We start from the raw sequence: 16,398 nt of genomic DNA, 5'->3' as shown, positions 1-16,398 counted from the left end.
GCACAACAGACACGAACACGAAACAACCGTCACATTGGTCAAATGAGTTCTATAAAGTAAGTTTTTAATATCTTAGATGTTTCATATGATTGTTTTATCTCTCAGGGGACAAAAAGATGGTGCTTGCTTTTGCGGTTATTGTACAAAGGCTCTCTACAGAAACCAAGTGCTGAAATCTGCAAGTCGTTGGTGGAATGGAATTGAAAAACTATTCGTCAGCTCATTAGAAGGTTATTGTTTGATTCTTAGCGCAGTGTCCATGATGATGCTCCTTTTTGTGGATAGTCTTTGGTGGCCTTGAGGTTTTCGTGCTTCCTGGCAGCTTACCTCAGACACATTTCAACTATGTCATAGTGTTCTCTACCACTGAAAACACAGCAGACAGCTGCATTATGTGGTAAGTACATGGTGCTGTAACTGGCTAACTTGATTAAATATTTCCAAAGCAAAGTTCGTGTCTTTTACCAGCTTAGTTTAAACCTCTACTGGTTACTGCCTAGATGCCAGTATAGTAGAACTAACAATGCGAAAGTGTATGGCTTCATTCTCGGGTACTTTTTAAATGCCTGCAGACCAAAAAACGCGGGACATTTCTGGTTTCGTCAGTAGAAATCTTCGAGCTACGTATTTTGCCAACGTGAAGCGGTCATCGCTGTCCAGCACCTTTTCTTATAGAGACATTGCTTGTCGAGTGATCGACGCTATTGCTTTGCAACGTTCACCTCCACACCATCCAGCACCTTTTCTTATAGAGACATTGCTTGTCGAGTGATCGACGCTATTGCTTTGCAACGTTCACCTCCACGCCATCCAGTTTCTTCGCGCCGCATCCTTAGCGCCGTAGGGTGGCTCATCCCACTGGTGGAATAGCACTTGAATTCAATTCTTACCAGGACATCCTCAGAAATCTTTGGCTAACTGGAAACAGCAGCGTAGACCTCTGTAGCGATTTTTTTGCTCACATTTGCAGCAATGACGGCTCTTGCGGCCGCGTGATTGTCACTCTTTAGCGAAGGCCCAATGTGCTGGAATTACCGCGCGAGCTGTCCCTCAGTGAAGCCAGCCAGCTGCTGCTTCTCTCCTACAGGGCCTGTCTGTGCTGCCAGCTGCAGAGAATAAGACTTAAGCAATTAAATGCACACCGTAGAATGCACCTCTCAACTAAACTAGTGAATTGTTTGAGCTCAAATTTTGCACATAAATGGCATTTGGTTGGAAGAATTGTTTTATGCTACTTTTGTTCGAGGTACCTGACTGAATCGATCAAAAAAAGTCTGATATTCGCACCGTCTATTCGCACGTTCTATATATGGTAGGAGATGCTCTTCGCCACCTGAGCGCGGTCGCCACCTGAGCGCGGAGATCTCGAGCGGCGGTGATTCTGCTCTTCTACGACCGCCGAGCACGTTTATCGCTATCGCGGCTGCCAAGTTAGTTATTTGTGGGCGAAAGTTATCCCAACAAAGAGTTTTTTTTGGAAGCGCTTTCGCTGCCATGTGGTAGTCATGTGGTAGTGAATATTGCCATGTGGTAGTGACACGACATGACAATATTCCGGCACCTGACCTTCATGAAAAAAAAAAAAGGAACTTCGGAATTTAACCGAGATTGAAGTTCGATCCTTTCGTTTTTTTTTTTTAATACAGCCAACTTGCCGTCAAAAACTGTCGATCATTGCTTAACCACACAGCCACTGGTTTTCCTCTGAACGGCTAAAAATCAGTGACCCGTTCATTTGTACATCTGTGTCGGTAGCCAAGCGGTGATGTATTTAAATAAGTGGACATATATGACAACAAACAGCACGACTATTCGCACTGGCCCTGCGGAGGACTGCATGGATAACCCAAAAAACACTATACGCCAGCGCCACACCGCAGGAACCGCTTCGAGGTTCTCATGGGGAAAGCGCCGCGGCCGCGCAACTGTTGTTGATGTCCTCAAGGAGTTTACTGCCACTACAAAAGCTGTACGGTCAGCCGCCTCCTTACCCGTGATGCCCACGTGCGTAGGGATCCACCGGATGCTGTGGACCCCCCGCAACCTACGGAGAAATTATCGAGTTTCATAGACCCGGTCGCCAGAAAGTTGCCCCTTCGCACAAAGCCAAGGGCGTCCGCAGAATTTTTTGCAGGGGGGGGCCCATTGGTTGTTGGCGCCGGAGGGGGGGGGGGTATATTCGTAGCGAAAATGCACTATTTGCGGAGTAAATTTATTTATTTATATATAAATAAAAAATAAGTAAAATACACACATGAAAGAAAATTACAAGCAGCAAATTAAAGCGCGGATTGTAGAGATACATTGGAGTTTATCAACAAAGAAACAATTAAAATTAATAAAAATGCAAAAAGATACTATCAATACTCGAAGTGCTCAGTCTTACTGCATACGGGTTCTCGACTCACCCGAATTGATGACCAGCACACAGCGCAATATGTTCACAAACACGCAACTACAGTCACTCAGTCAGTCTTCCTTGAACAGCAACTGTAGGCGCCTCGGATTTTTCTGGGCGAATTGCGTAGTTACACGGGTGATAAATTCATTTCTGTGCTTCATTACACGCTCTCAGTGCACAGTCATCATATATATTGATTGGAAAAATGGTTGAACGAGTACGTTGAAAACAAAAGATGACTATATATACAACGAAAACTTATATTTACAAGATAAATGCACGCTCGCAGCTTCATACACCTCGCTCCATCTTGCTCGCGCATCCGCACAGTCGAGCAACCGCACACACACTGCTCGCCGCTCGTCGTTTTCTCGTCCGCTGTCTTGGTTGTTCTCACTTTCGTTGACAACCCGCCACTAAAAACACCGAAGCACAAACACAGAGGCGCGCACATGTGCAAGGGCTTACTTGCCACAATATCCACGAATGCGCACTTTTGGGGTGTAAGGAACGCCGCGCGACTTCCGAGGGGAAGGGACACCCGCAACTAATTCGGCCGGAAAATTTGTTTTTGTGCTTTTATGGGGTTCAGAGCCCCAAAACGACTCAGGCTATGAGGGACGGAGTAGTACAGAGTTTCGAATAATGTCGACCACCTGGGTCTCTTTACCATGCACTGACACGCACAGTACATGGGCGCTGTTGTGATTTGAGGCCCAGCCAGAGGTGACAGGCGAGCCAGGCAGGCGCCATCGGGCTGCGTTGACCAAAGGCGCTGGTTTTCGGAGAAGACGCAAGGAACGCTGGTGTGGGGGCGCCTCTGGAGACTGCGTCGCCGTGAACAAAAGCAGCTAATCCCCTTTGCCGAAGGTTCTGAAAGCGGCGCTTCTACCGCACCGAGCTCTCCCGCGGATCGGAGGAGACAGCGCGCGGCGGCGGCGCCAACTCGTCGCCGGCTTGCCCCTGAGCAGCCCGACAAAGCGGGGGTGGACACGGCTGATTTGTCCTTCCCCCCTCAAGAATTCATCGGTGGCCGGCGTACGAACGTATCATGATTATAGCGAGCGACCTGTGCCCTGTGCACTGTCTGCCTCCGTGTCGCTATCTCTCTAGAGATCAAAGAAACAGACACCCATCTCAAGACGGCTCGAAACACATGCTCGCCGGTGCCGCTGCATGTCTGCAACAGGTCGTCCTTCAGCAGAGCTGGCGGTGGCGTGGTTTGAAAACGGCGGAACGAAGCGCGCCCGGACGCGGCATTTCGCAGATGTGACCAAGCGTCGAAGCGGGGCTGCTTTTACCCTTTTGGCTGAGCGCACCACCGCCCCTGGCGTGCGGCCATCACTCACGGTTCGAGTGAGTGATTTTCCAGGGGGGTGCAGCCGCCCCCCCTTGCCCCCCCCTCCGGACGCCCATGCACAAAGCCCTCACTAGAATAGAAGCCACAATTTGGAGTGACTTGCACGCGCGAACGTTCGCTAACCTCGTGTGATACGCAAAGATTAGCTAAACAAATACAGACGAGTGCCAGGCCTGTGGAGAGACGTCTACTCTCCTGCACATGGAACTGTCCAGAGCAACTCGAACTCGATAACAACACAGAAATCAGCTACGAGCAGTATGGGAAACGAAGTTGGTTCACATCAGAGCTGCCATTACAGCGCCAGCTCATCACCAAGCCTGGCAAGCGGCCTTCGTCAACGCGATTCTGGACCTTGGAGTTAAGACCTCCCGGGCAACACCAAAGGATCAATAAAGCTTATTAGTACTACTTCTATAACGCTAGCGGGGGCTTACAACTTCGTCGACTTCGGCGCTTGCCATGCGGGCTGTTACAGGGTAACAGGCTTATCGCGCGTTTCACGCGGTTTCACCCGTTTAGAAGCAAATGTTAGTTGTTTCCGTTTTAAGTGGGCGTCTTAATTTCGCCAAATTGCGTCATATTTCTCTCCGCAAAATAGGGCGAGGAACTTCATTTGTGTCCTTTAAATACCGACACATTGTTTCCTGTTCACGTACTCAGATTTCTAATTTTCGGAAAGCACAGCCCAGAAGGTAGAAAAGTGTTCGCGTTATCTTTACTTCAGTGGTGGTACCGAACGTCTCTTCCTCGCGGCTCTCCCACTTTTCCGCAGTTTTTTTTTTTTGTTTGTGACGTCATCATACTTCGGGATGGTGATTGAGTGCACGTCCCTGCGCCCTCCCATCGGCGCCGTCGAGAAGACTGCGGCACACCCAATTAGTTACTTGAACGTGGCGGATATAGAACTTCCAGATTCTGCTGATTCTGAGATAGAATCCGACATCAGCTACACGCTTGTTTAGTTGCACCGCCTGAAGAGTAAGTTGCGCAGAACTTCAACAGCGAGTGAGTCACATATATACTATTGGCAAACCAGGGGTGTTCTTCATGGTCTTCGCACCAGCAACGGCGACGGCTAATCTGGATTCCAGAAACAGACAACGGCTATCTCACTTTTTCGACCAGGTGGTTGTGGGACAAGTCCGAAAAGTCACAACCAACACATGGTTGAATATCCTGACCGTAGATGTTAAATCCCGGGCATCAGTGGAAGATGAAAGAATTGGTGGCGATACACGCCGGTCGGCTCCTTTCTCGCTCACGGTAAACTGACTATCACTGGTGTCATTACGGATGTGGACTATGAGATAAGTTACGGAGACCTCTGGACCTGCCCATTTCTATATGGCCTGGGTCGTCGGCGCTCATCGTGTCGGCTGCTCCAAGTGTGTTGGTTTTTAAAACGGACTCTCTTCCATCCCACGTTAAGGTGGGGTATGGAGGCACCCTGTTCGTCTGTATGTCCTCAGGCCTGTTCAGTGCCACAATGCAACAATATTGGACATGTGAGGGCTGCTTGCAGAAACGAGGTATTCAGCCGTCGATGCGGCGCGGGCTGCGCCTGTATTGCATTTGCAACACGGAGACTGATGTGCGCCAACTGCTCAGGTGCCCATGAGGCGATGGCTAAAGACTGACCAAAAATGAAGATCGAGAGGCTCGTCCTGAAGAACGTGGTGAAAGACGATTCGACTCACTAAGAAGCGGATCGCTGGGATACCCGAATCATAGCCAAATACCCTAACACCTTTGAGTACTTGCGAGGGATGTCCGTGGAAAGTGCTTGTTTTAGATGACCTGAAACCTTATGTAGTGGACATCCCATTCAGGTGAAACTACGGACATTTACTTGAATAACGTCTCTCTACATCTGCATAACTTTGCGGCAAAGATGGCACAGCGGACTCATGCTTTTTTTCTAATAGAAATCTTCAGTGTGGTCCGCTCAGTGTTCATTTCTATATCATCACAGGTTCAAAATCAATGAAATAATTTTGCTTAATGGTCAATAGCCACTGGCTCCAAAAGGAGGGTCTTAGATTTGAAGTGTATAAGGTCGTGTAAATTCTTCGTTCTGTCGAAGTATGCTCAAAATGTTGGCGCTGCATGACTCCTGATTTGTACCGTTTCTGTAGCTTTATCTGTGCTTCGCATTTGCTTGTTCTGAAACATGTTCACCGTGGCAGCGTTTGAAGCTATGTATATTTTGCCTGTAAACATGTCAGCCCTGGGCCAAGCAACTATCCCATTGCAATCAGATGTAGTCATTTCTTTCTTCACGTCTAAATAACAGAAAATGTGAATTAAACTTTGCGAATAATTTTCACGTGGGCGGAGCAAGTTCTTTTTTCATGGGTCCTTAAAAATTACCAGGAAAAGTTACCGTTATTTGAGGCCTATGAAGGCCTATGAAAATCCCGACACTTCCCAAGGTCCTCCCCTGGATACAGTCAGAAGGTAAGTGAGGGATGTCCGAGGGAGCTTCTCCGCACTTCCTGGGGATATCCGCATGTCCTTTCAAGATTTTGCAGAGACATCCCTTGGATGTCAGGGTTTTCATTGGGCTTCGTCTATTCGTCGCCTCAAATGCTGTTCCCGATGCCGACGCTTGGAGTCACCCAGCAGCCTGGGTAAGCCAACAGCCCAGCTCGCGCCAGCTGAGTTGCCACAGCAATTTGAACCGAAAAATATTAAGGCGCCTGAAACAGAGACCGTGTTACCGCGAAGGCTCAGTCAGATGCGGTTGTATTATTTGCTTCCTCGGTTGAATGGCCTCCTCTACCATCAAAGACAGCCGCCATGGCACGTCGCAGATTGGTTGCCTCTACAGCTCACAATAACAAGCCCGAAGGTCAGCAGGTGAAACAGAAATGAAACAGTGAATCAATGCGGGTGCTACTTCCTGGCATCAGAACGCCAACAGCAAGGTATAGTTGCTCAGTTGTTGGATGGCCTTGGTGGTGGTGGTGAAAACTTTTATTTTCGGAAAAAGAGTTTGTGAGCCACAGAGTGGCCCCGCTACATGGTCGGCGTCCCTAGTCCGGGACACCGCACGACGAGGCCCCGTCTCTCGCCCGTTTCACCAGAGCCCTTTGGGACTCAAGCGAGGAGCAGTTGAGGAGGGCAGTCTCCCATGCCTCTCTGGAAGGGGTAGGGGAAGGGGGGAGGTGGGGATTTTGAGTACATGCCCACACCATGTGGAAGATATCACAGGTCTCCCCACAGTGTGGGCATCGCCCATCCGTGTTAGGATCGTAATGTTTTATTATTGCAGGACAGAGTAGAGTACCTGTCTGCAGGCGCCTTAAAGTTCGCTCCTCCGTCTTACTCAGCCCTTTTGCAGGGGCCGGGAAAAGGCGGTGGTTGTCGCTATAATGTGTTAATATTTCCCTGAATCGCAGCAGCGGCTGGTTAGTCTCCGAGCCAGAAGAGCTGGGATGAGGAGCCCGGTGAGTAAGCGCTCGGGCAGCCGCGTCAGCGGCCTCATTACCTCGTAAGCCCTGGTGGCCAGGAGCCCAAATGATTCGTTTGGGTGTTGGATCAGTGGCAGTCCGTCGTAGAATACAAGCAGCTAAGGGGGAGATCTCCCCTGCCAAGTAATGTTCACATGCTTTTCGGGAGTCCGTGATGATTATTCTCGAATTGGCGTGGGCGGCAGCAAGCGCTATCGCTACTTCCTCGGCCCGCATTGAATTCGGGGCTCGAAAGGAGAGTCCATCAACGTGCATTTCCTGGTGAACGACAGCGGCCGAGTAAAATCCCGTGGGCGATGGCCCTGCTACGTCAACATAATATACACCGGGTCGGGAGCCGTGTTGTCTCTCAAGAGCCCGAGCCCGCGCTTGTCGTCTGTTTTCATGCATGTCGGTGTCCATGTTACGGGGGAGCGGGGAGACCCAGAGCATATGGCGCCATAGTACTGGGATACGCTCCGCCTCCTCTGGAGTGCAGTCGTGTTGGATGTGTAAGCGGTTTAGCAGGCGGCGCCCAGGAGCCGTCTGCGTGAGCCGCGTGTATTGGTTCACGAGGTGGGCCTCCCGCAGCTCCTGGTAGGAGTTTAGCACCCCCAATGCCTTGAGTTTGGCATTAGAGGTAGCCACCGGGAGATCCAGGGCTCGCTTAGTTGCCTTGCGGATGACGGCGTCTATTCGCGCCTCGTCTTGCTTAGTAGTGCGGAGATATGGCACGGCGTAGAGGATCCGGCTAGTCACGAAGGCATAGACGAGCCGAAGCGCGTCCCTGCCCCGCAGACCACCCCGCTTGTTGGAAACGCGGCGGATCATGCGCCCTACCTGTTCGCCTACTCTCTTGAGTTTCGCAATAGTGGAGTCCGGTCTGAGTCTCTGGTGAATGAAAAGGCCCAGAATACGGAGCTCCTCCACCTCTCTAATAGGACCTCCTGACAGAGAGATGTGTATTGCTGTCCTATCCTTTGGGTTCGCTCTGACATATGCAGAAGCTCTGATTTCGCTGGAGCACATTGGAGCCCACAGTCATTAGCATACGCATCGACTATGGAAGCAGCCTGCTGAAGGTGGTCCTCCATGTCCCCAAGGCTCCCCTGAGTGGTCCAAATTGTAATATCATCTGCATATAACGCGTGTTGAATGCCTTCCACCCGGGCCAATTGGCTTGGGAGGCGCATCATAGCAATATGTTGAACAGGAGCGGTGATAACACTGCTCCCTGAGGGGTACCCCGTGTTCCCATCATGTAAGGGCCGTATTCCTCGCCCTCAATCCGAAGAAAGGCCTGGCGATTAGACAAGAAATCTCTTACATACGCGTAGGTCCTAGCCCCACAATCGGTAGAACTCAAGTTGGCCAGGATGCTTCCGTGTTTCACATTGTCGAAAGCCCCTTTCAGATCAAGGGCGAGGATGGCTTTGTCATTGTGTTGCATAGTTGTGGGTCGTATTACATCCCTGTGCAGCTGGAGAAGGACATCCTGTGCAGACATGTGAGGGCGAAACCCGAACATGGTGACTGCAAAGAAGCCCTTACTCTCCAGGTATGGAGAGAGGCGATCCCGTACCATCGTCTCCATAAGCTTGCCCGCACATGAGGTCAGTGATATGGGCCTCAGGTTGTCCGTATTCACGGCCTTACCTGTTTTAGGGATAAACGTCACAAGTGACGTTTTCCACTCGGGAAGGAGTGGACGCCCGTCCCAGATCTGGTTGATGTATTCTAATAAATGAAGGTAGGCTGAGTCCGGTAGGTTCGCCAACAGGTTCACTGTTATGTGGTCCCGTCCCGGAGCCGTACCCCGGCGCATTTTTGCTAAGGCCGCCTTAAGGTCGTGCAACTCAAAAGGGGCATCGAGTGTTTCATTAGGCCTGCCAGAGTACATGTACTGTGGCCCAGGCGGGTCCTCCATACGACAGAGATATCTGTCGCACAGAGTGTCCGCAAGTTGCGCCGTCGTACCTTGGAACCCTTGCAGAGCCCGCCGGAGCTGCTTTTGCGTCTCCCCTCTCGTTTGGGAGGGGTCGATTAGACTGCGAAAGAGACCCCACGTCCCCTTCGAGCTCATCTGATGAGCTGCGGCGTCGCAGCGTGCTATCCAATTTGAATCTGAGAGCTCGGCAGCATACGCTGCAGCCTGCTCTGTGAGTTTGGCTATGCGGTCGCGTAATTTGCGATTAGTTTTCTGCTTTTTCCACCGTTTAGTTAAGCTCCGGCGCGCCTCCCACAAATGCAGGAGGTGGGTGTCCACTGCGGGGATCTCTTCGGTGGTTTGTAGTGTTGTGACGTGTTGTTTCTGAATGTTGTATATGTGGTTAGCCCATTCCGCGTAGCCGCCGGAAAATAGTACGGAAGGGATAGTGTGATTCCGGAATTTGTGCCAATCGGTCAGCTTGGCCTGACCCCATTTTTTGCGCGTTGCCTTTGCCTCGAGTGTAATCCGGAGAAGGAGGTGATCGCTGCCTAGAGAATCTCCCAAGTTCTCCCATGCAGCCGCTCTAGCATTTTTAACGAGAAAAAGGTCTGGACACGTGTCGCGGGTTACCGAATTCCCCACTCGAGTGGGATACGCCGGGTCCGTGAGCAACGTGAGACTGAGGGTGGAGATGAGCTCCGCCAGCTTACGTCCTCTTGCCTGTTCGAAGTGGTAGCCCCAATGAAGGCTGGGAGCATTGAAGTCTCCAACGATCACTAGAGGCTCTTTGGCTGCCAATTTTATCGCGCGAAGGAAGATTTCATTGAAAGTTACGCGCGGCTTACGCGGAGGGCAGTATATGTTGAGGATATGTATTGACGGGTCGCGGCGTCTGAGAGGCAGTACTCGGACCATTGTATATTCTTGCTCGGTACTCAAGTCTAAGTCGACCTGAACTACGGTGTAAGCCTTATTCACCAGGATGCACGTAGAGGGGCCCCCCTGAAAGGTGCTGTAGCCTGATAATTTAGCGTCTATGCCGGGCTCCTGTAGGGCAATGAGCACCGGCATGTCACCTAGGGACTGCAGGTAAAGCTGGAGGTGTGACCGCTTTTTCCAAGATCTGAAACCCCTGCAGTTCCATTGGATGACCTGGAATTTTTCAAAGTTTTTAGCATGCCTATTACATCTGCTAGCCATCTTGTCGTATTTATTTAAGGGTGATCGGAATAGCTCTGGCCGGGAGCCGGCGCAACCCCAGTGTTACCGCGAAGGCTCAGTCAGATGCGGTTGTATTATTTGCTTCCTCGGTTGAATGGCCTCCTCTACCATCAAAGACAGCCGTCATGGCACGTCGCAGATTGGTTGCCTCTACAGCTCACAATAACAAGCCCGAAGGTCAGCAGGTGAAACAGAAATGAAACAGTGAATCAATGCGGGTGCTACTTCCTGGCATCAGAACGCCAACAGCAAGGTATAGTTGCTCAGTTGTTGGATGGCCTTGAGACGCTCTTGGCGGCACTGTAATATGCCTGTATATATTTTTATCTCTTATCTCATCACCCATCACGACACGCTTGTCCCCTTCACTTACTTCTGCCCTTTCTGCCAATTAATGTATCGTTACTTCACCGTCACGGGAAAAAAATACCACAACAGTGCCCACAATTGACTTTTCTGTAGAGGAAGAGGAAACTTTATTACGCTAAGTTCCCGCGATGAAGCTTCGTCCACGAAAATTGATCTGAAAAACAACCAAATTCTTGGCCGATCCCCCTCTCTGAGCTTGTGGCATTGTTTGAGGATAACAACAACAGCAAGCTTGCAGGGTGGGGCCAGTATAAAGAAACAACGTCCTATATCTCTTCCTTGCGATCGCGTTCAGATCGTACAATGTAGTATGCGTAAACGTGCATGCAGCCATTGTTTGACAACGACGAAGATCATCCTTACAATCTCCCGCCGCGGGTATGTGCCATTAAGCCTGAGGTCATCATTATCATCATTCACCACCGTACCTTGGTCAATCCCCCCCCCCCCCCCCGCGTGGGTATGTGCCCTGTTAACTGAGGTGAGAAGAAGAAAAAGAATCTCCGAGGCTGTGAGTTACCGGGCTATGCTCTTTCCGACTAGAGTAGACGACTCTACTCTTTCCTGGCGGGCTCACATTGAGCAAGTTTCTGTAAAAGGAGTTCGGGCCATTGGCATCCTGCGTAGGCTTTGCAGCGCTAGGTCAGGAATGAGAAGGCACACACTTCTGCTGATCTATAAAATGTATGTCCGCCCAATTGTGGAGTTCGGATGTGTTATATTCTCAGGAGCTCCTGCCCTCTTGTGCTCTTGGAGCGTGAGGCGTTGCGCCTTTGTTTGGGACTTCCAAAATATGTAGCTAATGTTGTCCTGCACCTTGAGGCGCGAATTCCATCTTTATTAGCCAGATTTCGCCTTTTAACAGTCCAAACCTTTTTAAATTTGTGCCACTCTCCTCTCCACACATCCAATGTAATATTTCTTAGTCAATCCGCAGTCTTTTTGAATGCCACCTGGTCTCGTTTGCATACTCCGCAGATATGTTTCGTGCAGTCTCTCCTCGATCCCTTAAACATTAATCTCACAGATATCCATCCAATGTATAACATCTCACCTTCAGTCAAGATTGCATTTGATGACATTGTGACGTTCCGTGCGTGAGCTACCAGGGCCCATACCTTCGGCGGAATTTTCTCTGTGCTCAACCGTGAACAATCAACAAGGCCGACAACCTCGCGACGACCATGGGAAAATGGGGGGATGGTCCGATGCTGGAATGTCTAGGGCCATTGTCAGCAGTAACTCCAGCGAAATTCCTTGAACGGAAGCGACCACAGCAAAGGCGCCGGCGGGAGGGAAATCCAGCCCAATTAGGCATGCCTGGCCGTGCAAGGACAAGAGAAGAAAGCTGCCGGCGGGAGACAAACGACATTCCGACGAGGGATGTCGGGGATGCCGCAGGAGCCGCCGTGGAAAGGAGGAAGGAAAAAAAAAACATTCCAGTCGGGAGGACAGGAGATCGGGCGTGGCCGGCGGAGCAGATATAGCTGGCGAGTGCGAACGAAAGGGACGCAGAGAGGACGAGATCGTTCACGAAAAAGGGTCCTTCAGCGCCGAAGCCGGACGGCGCGCAGCTTCTGCCAGCCACCGACGGATCGCAACTCCGGAGACCATCCATCGCCCCCATGACGGCGTCGCCACGTAAGCTCGGACACCCCAGCCTCTGATGTACCATGTATAATTATTGATTACATCATTTTGTTTAAACTGAGCCATTCGGTGTCTTCTTGCCTCTCCGTCCCGTGTGGACCTGCGCATTATGTGGGGTCGTCACACTGGTGTCAGAAGTGGGGTCTAAAAAGCAAATGTCCTCTGAATGCTGCGACATTCATGACTTCAAAATTGTAATGAAAGGGGAATCACGGGACTGATTGTGGGACTTTGACCCCCATTTGAGAGGCTTGAGGCACCGGAGGGCTGGAGCGGAAAAAATGTCTGTAACTGACGGAGCTCCCACTCCACAGCCGTCGCTCGGAGCAAGCATGCTGGCATTAGGAAGCGTCATTCCGACGTTTACGGGGGATAAGACAGGGATTCCAATCGGCGATTTCTTTTCCATGCTAGAAGAGATTGGGAAAATGGGGGGATGGTCCGATGCTCAAATGCTGGGAATGGCGAGGTGTAAGATGGCAGGAGCTGCTCATGATTTTGCTTGGCGAGACGAAAAAGTAAAATCCACAAAATCATTTGCGGAATTTAAGAAGCTCGCGTTCGAGCATTTCGACACTGAACCACGTCATGTGCGGGTACAGAGGTTCCGTGACGCCGGACAGATGGTAGGGGAGGACGTGCGAACGTTTGCGTCGCGGCTTCAGCGCCTAGCGCACGATACGCTGAGTAGGGAGGAGGAAGGAGACCAGCTAAAGAAGAAATACGCGGAGGAACTACTTAAGGAGGAAATGACCGCTTTGTTTGTGGCTGGTCTGCAAGACCCCGTGCGCCGGTTCGTGCTCTCGCGCAAGCCGAGCAATTTCGACCAAGCCGTGGCGGCCGCATTGGATGAGGAACGAAATGAGGCGCTAACGGCGGCCGCAGCGAGAGTTCGCGTCATAGAGAGAGCGGTGCCCAACCCTGAGGTTGCTCTCTTGACAGAGCGGTTAGATCGCTTAGAGCAGCTGCTATCTCACCAGGTGGAACGCCAGGTTGAAGCGGGCGCTCAACGGCGCCCATTCGCTGGAAACCGGTGACCGCCACAAAGCTACAGGCGCGGTATGCGAGATTTTGAAGAAATCGCGTGCTTCGCGTGCCAGGGTCGCGGACACATCGCAAGGTTCTGCCCAAACGTGCGCCGTGGGGAGCCACAAAGAGAAGCAGGCGAGACACGCCCTAAGCAAGCCTACAGCGAGGCTCCAGATACAGGGACAAAAAACTAGGTTGTCCTCCCCATCCTGATGAGTGTGGGGAGGGAGCAGCAGCTAATGAGGTGGTGGTGGTTTGTGTGGCCGACGAGGCATGCCCTGTTGTGCGTTGCAAGTTAAATGGTTGTTGCATGGAATTGTTGATAGACACGGGGTCAAAGGTGACCTTGCTTAAGGAAAGCAGCTTTAACACGCTTCGAAGGAAAGGGGATCGCGAGGTGTTGGAAGCGTCTGGTGGTATGGCAACCAAATTTGTAGGCATAACGGGGGATCCTCTTGGCATAAGTGGGCTCTACCGGTTACACTTCACTCTCGGCGGAATTGCATTGGAGCACCCCTGCTACGTATGCCCGGACACGGTGTCTCTGCCAAACGGAGTGTCAGGTATATTTAGGGCAGGATTTTTTGAGAAAAGGGAAGGTAGTAGTCTCATTCTCTGAAGAAGAAGTTAATGCGGGGGGCTCAAAAGTTCCGTTTTTGAACAGGAGCAGGGCTGAGGTTCGCAGTACCGATATTGACACCCGTCAAACAGTGGGATCATTAGAGAGGGTATATTCGAGGGTTGCCGTAAAGCTGGTCGATGAGGCGGTCGTCCTTCCGTGGTCGGAGCACATTTTGTACGCTTATGTGCCTGCAGATGTAGAGAGCGGCGCCGTGGGAGTGCTTGAACCGGTCGACTCTCTTAGTAATGGCCTGAAGGCAGCCGCGTGCCTCGTGACTGTTAATGACGCCCACAGAGTGCCCCTACGGGTGGTTAACTGTAGCCAGCAGCCACTGAGCCTTCCCAGGAACAAAACATTGGCTTTCTTCACCTCTGCGATAGAGACACATGAGCCCACCGATACGGTACTCGCAACTGTAGAGCATGCTAGTCCTTCGGCTCCTCCAAATGCGTTGTTCGATCTTTCCCACGTGAAATCCAGGGAGAGGGAGGCTCTGGCTGGTTTGCTGAACGACTACTCAGAAGTATTCGCCGCGTCCAACCTGGATTTGGGCTGCTGTGGCGTTATAAAGCACAGGATAGAAACCGGCACTTCATTGCCCGTTTACCAACGTGCGTACAGGATTCCTTACTCCCAACGTGAGGAGATGGAGCGGCAGGTGCAGGACCTTATTGATCGCGGCATTGTCGAACACTCAAAGTCACCATGGGGAGCACCGGCACTATTGGTGGAAAAGCCAGATGGCTCGTATCGATTGGTGGTGGACTACCGCAAACTAAATGCCGTAACTCGCATCGATCCATACCCCATTCCCAATATACAGGAGACGCTTTCTCAGCTGGGCTCTGCCAGGTACTTCACGGTAGTGGACATGGCGGCGGGATTCTGGCAGATAGCAATGGATCCGGCAGATGCTGAGAAAACGGCATTCAACACGCCCTCAGGGCACTATGAATGGAAAAGAATGCCGATGGGTCTGGTCAACAGCCCTGCTGTCTGGCAGAGAACCGCTGATGTTATCCTGGCGGGTCTTCTGGGGAAGCTGTGCTTCGTGTATATGGATGACATAATCATATACAGTGACAGTTTTGAGAACCACTTGCGCGATATTGAGCAGGTTTTGGTGCGACTAAGAGGAGCTGGTCTCAAGCTGAAGCCTTCTAAGTGCCAATTCCTCAAAAACGAGGTGAAATACCTCGGGCACATTGTTTCAGCTGACGGCGTGCGACCGGACCCTGAGAAACTAAGGTGTGTCTCGGATTTTCCATCCCCGACTAGTGTCCGCCAGGTCCGGCAGTTTCTCGGCCTGATCGGTTACTACCGAAGGCACATAGAGGAGTTCGCCAAGCTCGCTAAGCCGCTCACTGCCTTAACAGCCAAAAATGTCGCCTTTCGCTGGTGCAAAAACGAGGAGGATGCTTTTGGGGCCCTGAAGAGGAAGCTAATGAGTGCACCGCTGTTGCGCCACCCAGATTTTAATTTGCCCTTCGTCTTGGCCACAGATGCGTCAAAGTTCGCAGTTGGTGCTGTGTTATCTCAGGTTATCGAGGGCAAAGAACATCCCGTGGCTTTTGCTAGCCGACAGCTGAGCCCCACAGAGCAGAAGTACGGAGCTACAGAAAGGGAGTGCCTCGCCGTTGTCTGGGCAGTAAAGCACTTCAGATGCTACCTTTACGGCCGCCAGTTCAAGCTAGTCACAGACTGCCATCCTCTGAAATGGGTGATGAGTGTCAGGGACCCTAGCTCGCGACTCGCTAGATGGAATCTACAGCTGCAGGAATACTGCTTTGAGGTGGAGCACAAGTCAGGAAAGACACATCTGAATGCTGATGCGCTCAGCCGTACAGCTGCCGTGTCAGCTATAGATGAGTTTGTCCCCGTAGTCGACCCCGCCGAATTACGCACAGAGCAGTGCAAAGATCCTGACCTGAAGCGAATAATCGAAAGCTTAGAGGGCGCACCATCTCACCCCGAACAGCTAGGTTATTTCATTGGCAAAGACGGCACCCTGTGTCGGCGCACGAGGCCAACCAGGAAAGGGAGACCAGAGAAAACCGCTTGGGAGAGAGTCGTCATACCTCGGTCGTGGACAGAAAGGGTTCTTCGCGCGTTCCACGATGCGCCGTGCGCCGGTCATTTTGGCGTAGCGAAGACACGCAGGCGCGTCGAGCGTTTGTACTTTTGGAGTGGCATGCGACAGGATGTTAGAGACTACTGTGCGAAGTGTCATTCCTGTCTGGAAAGAAAAACACCCAAGGGACGCAGGCCAGCACCAATTCAGCCGTTCCCTGAGGTTTCGGCTCCTTTCGAGCGGACAGGTATGGATATAATGGGCCCATTGCCCACGACCACTTCTGGAAA

Source organism: Amblyomma mixtum, chromosome 5 (genome assembly GCF_055824585.1).
Source record: "Amblyomma mixtum isolate Tamu chromosome 5, ASM5582458v1, whole genome shotgun sequence".
Lineage (NCBI taxonomy): Eukaryota > Metazoa > Arthropoda > Arachnida > Ixodida > Ixodidae > Amblyomma > Amblyomma mixtum.
Note: the sequence above shows the minus strand (reverse complement) of the source record.